We start from the raw sequence: 8,839 nt of genomic DNA on the forward strand, positions 1-8,839 counted from the left end.
TATGCCATTTTCAATCAACTGGTCGGGATATCCTTGAGACTTCAGGTAAATGGTAAGTTCATTTAGCCGTGTCTTAATATTGGTATTATCACTCACTATAGTGACAATACGTGATGCCAAATTGAAAGGAATATTAACCTTTATATGCTTAGAGTGGCTAGAATGAAAATTCAAGTAATTGTGAGAATCCGTAGGTTTAGCATACAGATCTGTAGAAATATTGTTATCTTTCATAATCACAAGTACATCGAGAAATGGCAACGAAGATTCACTGGTCTCCATTGTATAACAAATAGAAGGATGTAAAGAATTAAGTTCATTTAAAAAATCCTCAATATTTTGTTCATCTGGCCATATGATGAAACAATCATCTAGAAATCGTAAAAAATGATTTTCAATTAAGTTACGGTATTCAATACCTTGTTTTTTCTCTACAATGTCATACAACTTTTCTTCTAAATATCCCAATACTAAAGTTGCGTATGTTGGTGCGACTTTCGTACCCATAGCAGTACCCTTTTTTTGGTGATAAAAAATATCATTAAAATGAAATACATTTCTTAGAACGATCTTCAGAGCATCAATAATAAATTTCTTTTCAAAACGTTGATCGATCTTATTGGGATACTTTTTCAGCCAATAATCCATGGCTTCTAATCCAATATCATGAGTTTTCTTTTTGTTTCTTAATTAAATCACTTATACATTTACGGGTATCGTTGTCAGCATTGCTGTCGGTTACTTCATAAAACTCATCATTTAATAACATATTGGTCATATGTTCACAGTAAAATTCAGAGTCCATGATGACTACAGCACCACCTTTATCTGCTTCCTTAATGATTATAGATTTGTCGTTCTGTAATTTTTCCATAGCCTGAGTTTGCTTAAAAGAAAGGTTGCTTTTAACTGGCCTATTGCTTCTCTGTGTCTGTGGATCATTGAGAGGGATTTTGGTTAACGATTCAATCGTTTCTTCTAAGGTTCTATTGTTACTTTTAGGTGGATTATAATTAGACTTATTTCTAACCAGTCCTAAAGGTTCAGTTATGTTGTTTTCCTCATTATCATCTTTACGAAAAAACTTTACATTTAAACGTAACCTTCTGCAAAATTCTTGAATATCACATTTTAACTCATTATTATTAGATTTAGCTGGTGTAGGACAAAATTTCAAGCCTTTACCTAACAATTCAATTTCATCCTTATTAAGCTTACGATGTGATAGATTAATTACCTTTGGCATGACAGTTTGTACATTTTTGGTGTCCCTGTTGTTAGTCTTTCTCCACCTCCTTTGTTTTTTATTTTGGTGTGTCCTAAAAAATAATTCCTTTTTACACTTGTCCCCATGAATGTTGTTCCGTTGGTCTTTCGGATGGTAGCTTTGGCCTTCCGTGGAGGGTTTATTCTCCTCTTAGAAATGGGATCGACCGGCCTTTGGTTCGTAGACTTCTTTCCCCGCGGTGATGTAACCGGTATCCTCCGTAGGATAGGTGAGGTAAGATCTCTGTTCGACGGTGTAGCAGTTACTTGAGCATTTGTTTTCTGTGCTTCTATATCCTTAGTTCCGGTGTAAAATTCCTTGACCATTGTTGTAGGTGTGTTTGATACTGTTGGAGAGTTGTTAATAAACAAACTTTCTCCATAATTTTCCGTGTATTCTTGTAACCAAGTTAATTTCTTCCTCCAAATGTTTAGGGATTTCTCTTCTTCCCGTTCGCATTCATCATTCCACCATGATAATAGAATTTCTGTAATGCTAGTACTGTTCTGTGCCGACCTTGCTTTGATTAAGTCATTCATAGTTGAGTCAATGTTTCTATACATCCCCTTATATCTGTAAACTTTGTTTGTCATTATCCTCATTTCTGCCTTGAATAGCATAATAGCAGCTTCCGCTCTGATCTTTTTGTCTTCTTCAGCTTCCCCAGGGATAATTTTGGGTCTGAATCTCCTAGGTATGACTGGAACTGTTCTGTTTATCCAATCGTCATCAACTTCAATAGTTTTCTCTGTTTTCAGGTAGTTCCAAAAATGTTGTTTGCGTTCATTTAAAGAGCGTTTCCATTCTGTTAAACAGGAGTCTAACTACCCTAACAATAACAATCCCGCCAAAACTGACCAACAAAGGAAATAAAATATATATATATATATATATATATATATATATGTGGCAAAGAAGTAATTCAAACAATGTGGACAATGAGGCTTGTTAAATTTTCTAAACAATCCGCCCCTTTATCAAAACACAAAAAATACAAATGTAACCGTGTTGCTTTTCATACAAAATTAAGCCGGTTGTAAGATACAATGAGTTCTTTATTCTGAAGAATTCGAGCAGGTATTATACACAGCACATGTTGTACAGAACGGGAACAAGAACGAATACGTAAAGGAAAGGAATGGAATCACTCTGTGTGTGGCACAGAGCCATCCTACACAATACTTCCACGTTCGTTCTCTCCACAGTTTCATTACATTTTTAACCTGTCTAAAATCTTGAACCAGGAAAATATACTTGTGGTCAGCTTTACCGACAGGAGTCTAACTACCCTAACAATAACATTCCCGCCAAAACTGACCAACAAAGGAAATAAAAAAAAAGTGACCAATAAAACACAAGAAAAGGACAAAGACTTTGGACTTAGATCACAGGGTGTAAACTGTAACACAAAATACAGCAAGACATAACATAGAGAACATAAAACATCACACCCTGTAACATGTAACGTCAATAAACGACAAACACATACACAATACAATCTGGGCACATTTAAACAGACATCTAAACACAAATATCACATTTAATATATAAAATGATAAAAACTAATAAAATTAGACCCTGTTACATTCTCCCCTACTTCGAAAAATGTCGTCCTCGACAAGAGATGTACAACAGGTAATAAACATTCTAAACATGTGAAAATAAATCATAAAGTTGTATATCCTTGATATATTATACAAGTAGTTATGTGACCTTTCCAGAAAGGATCTGAAGCAATGTAGACATAACCTGGTCATTCTTTTCTGCAAGAATCCCTGTATCCACAAGTTCTGTCAGAAACTTTGCCCTCTGTTTCCAATCAGGCTCTTCGACCAGTGACTGATTTCTCATAATAAACTATCCACTGCGCATCCATGTAGGCTTTTCCCTTGTCCACCGCGATCTCCTAGGCACAGTAGGGTTGTCCTGTGGAATTTCTCCATCTCCGTCTGGCTCTAATTCTGGCTCCACATCATCTTGAGGCTCTTCAACTGTATCAACTACTGACTCGGCTATTGGGAGGTCCGGAGTTGATGTTTGTCGAACATCTGTCCTTCCAATTAGCACTTCCTCCCCCTCTGAAGATGAAGTAGATCCTTCAACTTCAATTGAAGGCACTTTCCTCAAGACATGCTTCCTCTTCCTGGGAGCTGGTCTTGGCTTCTCTTCCAACTTGGGTACATATCCAATAGGTAAGAGGTGGTTCCTGTACAATGTCCTTACACGTCCCTCACCATTCTCCTGCCTAACCACATATGCTGGAATTCCAGGATTTGGCTGGTCCATTACAATGTAAGGCTCTTCCTCCTACTTATTGGACAGTTTGTGCTTCCCTTTGAATGCCACAATCTTTACTAAAACCCGATCTCCAATGTTTAATACTGCTTCTCGTACATTGCTATCATAGTTTATTTTCTGTCTGTCCTTAGCTTTTGTAGAGTGTGTCGCGGCTAGCTCATAAGCTTTTGTGAGTCGCTGCTTCATCTCCTGCACATATTTCGTTGTGGAACTGGACTCCGTTCCCAAGTCAATTCCAAAAGCTAGGTCCACTGGCAATCTAGGATTCCGTCCAAACATGAGAAAATACGGACTCTGACCTGTAGATTCCTGACGAGTGCAGTTGTAGGCATGCACCATGCTCGCAACGTGAGCTTTCCAATTCTTCTTTTGCTCTGGTCCGATTAAATCTTTCACAAAGTCCGTTTCCCATTGGATGATAAGTACTAGTGTGTGATTTCTCTACCCCTGTGATACTACAGAGCTCCTTCATTAGATGGCTTTCAAAATTGGGGCCCTGGTCCGAGTGTATCCTCCGAGGTAATCCATAGTGAACTACAAACTGGTTGAAGAAAACCTCGGCAGTAGTTCGGGCAGTCATGTTGCGAGTAGGTACCGCTACCGCATATCGCGTAAAATGATCTGTAAAAACCAAAATATTCTCGACTCCACCCTTAGAAGTTTCCAGTGAGAGAAAATCCATACAGACAAGCTCTAATGGTTGAAAGGTGTTGATCGATACAAGAGGCGCACATGTCCTAGCTGGTGTTTTCCTTAGCACACAACGATCACATGCCTTTATCCAGCCCTCAATGTCCTTAGCCATTCCAATCCAAAAGAACCGATCCCTAACTAAAGATATAGTTCTGTCACGACCCTGATGTCCCATGTCGTTGTGCAGCATGGTTAGCACCGTGCTAACCTTTGACCTTGGTAATAGAATCTGGCTTCTGTTTTCTCCATCTATGGTAAGATCTCTGCATAACAACCCATCTTTCATCTTTAGTCGATCATAATTCTTCAGCATGACTAAGTGACCCGATACTGGGGGTATGTTGTCCTTCTTCGGCTTGTTTCCTGTCTTGACAAATGGTATCAAAAACCTAAGTAAAGAATCCTTCTGTTGATCTTCTTTGAGTTCAGGTAACAAATGTGGAGTCGAAGATGAAGGGATATCATCAGTCTCCTTGACAACTTGAGCTGACATGGCGATGGTCTCAATGTAAGGAGAAACTGTAATGTTCTTGCTTAAAGCCTTGACAACATCTTCTGAAATGGTTACCATTTCTTCTGCATCCTTCTGCAAGGAAGGGTGACGAGACATCCCATCAGCATCTGCATTGCTGCTCCCTGGCCGGTACTGGATGCTGAAGTTGAAATTGGCTAAAGCCGCAACCCATCTCTGAGATGTCGCATCCATCTTCGCAGAAGATAAAATATACGTCAGCAGATTATTGTCAGTGATGGCTGTAAATGGGCATGCTATGAGGTAGTCTGCGAATTTGTCTGTTACAGCCCACTTAAGAGCAAGGAACTCCAAGCGATGTGCTGGGTACCGTCGTTCTGCTCTAGTCAACCCACGGCTGGCATATGCTATCACCCTCTTAACTCCATTCTGATGCTGATACAACACAGCTCCTAGTCCAAGTCCTGAGCAATCTGTATGGAGAACAAAAGGCTGTGAAAAATCTGGGTAACTGACAATAGGAGGTCCTGAAAGACAATTCTTCAGAGTCTGGAATGCCTGTTCCTGTTCCTCCTCCCATTTCCACGGACGTGGTGTATCATATTTCTTCTTTGCATTCTTCCTTTTCCTCTCAGGTGGTGTCATGAGGAGAGTAAGAGGCCGGGCTATCTTTGAAAAATCCTGAATAAATCGACGATAATAGCCAACGAACCCAAGGAACTTCCCTACATCGTCCGAGTTCTCAGGTCGTGGCCATGCTGTCACTCTCTCTACCTTGTCTGGGTCTGGCTCTATCCCATGCTCTAACACAATATGTCCAACACACTTGACCTTTCTCCGGAAGAAAGAACATTTGTCAGGAGCAAGCTTCATCCCACACTCGGAGACACGGTTAAACACAAGATCCAAGCGGTGTAGGTGGTCGTTGAATGTCTTGGAGAAGATATAATCACGTCGTCAATGTAGACGTAACAGTACTTGGTGTGCAGGCCCATCAAAGCTTCCTCCATCAACCTCTGATAGGTAGCCGGAGCATTGGCAAGGCCAAAAGGCATCCGCATGTACTCATAGAATCCTATGGGTCCTACTGTGAAGGCGGTTCGCTCATTATGCTCAGGATGGATCTCCACTTGATGGTAACCTGACTTCATGTCGACAGTTGAGAAGAACCTATTGCCCGCTAAGTTGTCTAGGATCTCATCTATGCGCGGAAGTACATAGGCATCCTTCACAGTTCTATCGTTGAGTTGGCGATAGTCCACACAAAGACGAAGCTTTCCGTTCTTCTTACGTACTAAAACAATATTTGAAGACCATGGAGAGTGGGATCTGCGTATCACTCCAGCTGCTATCAACTGATGGAGATGATTCCTCACCTCGTCAAACATGGACGGTGGAATGCGTCGACATCTCTGCTTGAAGGGTATTTCATTGGTCAATTCGATCATATGCTTCACTAGTGATGTATGTCCAAGATCGGTGTCACCAGTCGAAGATACCACGATGTTGTTCCAAGAGAAGTTTACCCTGTGCAATCTCATCCGATGTCAATCCATCAGTGCAGACCTCTATCTTTTCCATGACGTCATCGTCTGATATATCAGGAACATTTTCTGAAGTTGATTCCTCTACTGTAACTGGTTGCATCTCACACAGTATGGCTCTCGGCTGAATGGTTACTGTATCTGTCGATAAGTTGGTGATATGGACCTTTACATTTCCATTCATACCATAACTGTATGGAACGAGTGTTGGAGTAATGTCCAAGTCCTTTGGGATACGAGAAGTAGTACTGGGTTGCAGGACAGCACAAACTGGTGGATAAGCTAAGTGCTTTCCGGTTATCCCATCCATCATAACTTCTGAGTTGGGCTTGAGGGTAATGGGTGTATCTCCCGCATACCTCACAATAGCTAATCGGTGATTTCTTCTCTCCAACTCCCTCTCCCGTAGAACCATACATCTAAATGACAAGTATAATGGCGTAGTAAGTTTGGCCTTCTGTAAAAATGTTGAACCATAACTTTCACGTACCCTTTCCATCACAACACTCAAAATGTTGGTTCCAACAAGTATAGGTACACTCAAATTATAGGGGCTGTCTGGGACCACAAGAAATATGCCACAATCAATCCTACTATCTTCACCACACAGGCCTGTCCCCTCAAAGGTAATAGATTCTTCAACAAATCCTTCATAGGGTAAAACCTGTCCATCCGCACACTCAATCTTAAGAATGGAACTCAAAGGCTTGATTTCCAAGTGTTGTAGATGCTTGTGATAAAAACTTTTGCCGATAGTTGATACAGTTGAACCCGAGTCCATAAGAGCTCGCGTCTGTGTTCCTTCAACAATCACAGTTGACTCTGTAGCAGGTCCAAGTAAGTCCGGTGGCTGCTCACTGGTGCGGTCCCGTCGTGTCTCACGGCCTATCGTCTGCCCCTTGATGATGGCCGCTGGTTGTTTAAAGACTTTGTTCTGGTGTCCAGTCTGACCCTACACCCCAAGGCTATATGGCCTACCTGACCACATCTAAAACATACTGGTTCCTGGTTCATATCCTTAGGTGGCGCAGAATTAGGGTATCCATATCCTAAACTCTGGAAATGCTGACTGTTGTCACCAGAAGATGTAGTCTGTTGTTGATAGGGTTGCTGGTATTGGGGAAATCTGTTTGATGTTGTCCGATCTGTATGTTGCTGAGGCTGTCTATCCTTCTGCGGATACTTCTTCTTATGCTGAAACTGTCGTTCCTTCAGTGCTTTAACATCCACAGCAAGCTGTTGAACTATCCCCTTAATCTCTTGTATTCCTTCCTCCTTAGCTAAAGGCATGTCCACAGCCGCCTTCGAAATGGCTCCAGATTTCTTGGGAACCTTCTCATCAGTTTGACACTGGCTCTGATCTTCTTCAAAACGACGTATAGCTATGCGTAAATCATCAAAATCCTTGATGCGGTCTACCAAATGTGCAGTAATATCCTTCAAGTATGAACGAAGACCCTGCCACAGCATAGTACACAGCATAACATTAGAATGGTTCCTATCTACTTGCCCTCCATCCACAGCTTTGTAAAGTCTCCAGTCTACAGCTCCAAGATGATACACTTTTATCTGGTTCCTGTCGAGCACTGTAAAACTTGGCAAGGTATTTCTCTGTCTTCACTACTGTACCATAAATGCTATCCATCTTTGCTAAAACATCACCAGTAGCAGCAGAAGCTGGCAGTATGGACCTCACTCTAAGTGCTTCTCCTTTTAAGGAACTTCTAATGGCTTGCGCTATCGCATGATCTGGGTGCCCTTCCTTGACAATACACTCCACTTCCTTTCTCCAGACATCATATGGTACATCCTTCTGGTCATTTTCACCTGAGAAATGAGATATCTTGGGAAAATGCTGAATGGCAGAAGTAGTGTACTGGGTATGAAGCGACGCCTGCATTTTCTCCTTGTTATCTTCATCCTGATCAGTATGATGCTTGTCAACCGAATGAACATGATCTCTCATCCATTTCTCAAAATCCTCTAGTGTGTCAAGTTTGGGTTTTATCCCTATAGCATTGAAATGATCAATCAACTTCCTTCCTTCCTCCTTTGTTAAATCCGACATGATGAAATATATCAAGATAATCAATACACAGAAACTAACAACAAACATAAATTCAAAGAGAGAAAAAAATGTTTGATGCTGAAACAAAATGTGTATAGAAAAGTCTAGACAAATGCAAATAAACAGCAATATTCCATATCATATATGATACCATAAGAATGATATCAGCTGAAGCAATGGTACAATTAGAAATAGTAACAATGCAAGTAATTATCAACACAAAAGCCCAGAAACACTACAATAACACACAAAACACTATAACAGGGAACATAAGAGTAAAACTATGAACTCTATACTGATATCACAGATGTAAACAACTAATGACTGGTTGCAAGCAAAAACAAAAACAAAAAAACTGATCGATATAGAACAACTAATTTGACTGAAAATTTAGAAAATAAATAAATAAATAAATATCAATAAGTCAATATACCTAGATCTGCACTAAAGAGAGAAAAAATGCGGGGAAAAATAAATGTATATTCAAGTAAATAACC

General features: G+C 40.4%; 1 protein-coding gene across 1 annotated transcript in view; it reads right to left on the bottom strand.

Moving 5' to 3' along the window:
• Positions 1-8,839, bottom strand: part of LOC117334013 (ficolin-3-like) — a 175,673-nt gene that overhangs the window by 53,294 nt on the left and 113,540 nt on the right. The gene's annotated exons all lie outside the window — the stretch shown is intronic.

The sequence above is a fragment of the Pecten maximus genome, chromosome 9 (genome assembly GCF_902652985.1).
Source record: "Pecten maximus chromosome 9, xPecMax1.1, whole genome shotgun sequence".
Classification (NCBI taxonomy): domain Eukaryota; kingdom Metazoa; phylum Mollusca; class Bivalvia; order Pectinida; family Pectinidae; genus Pecten; species Pecten maximus.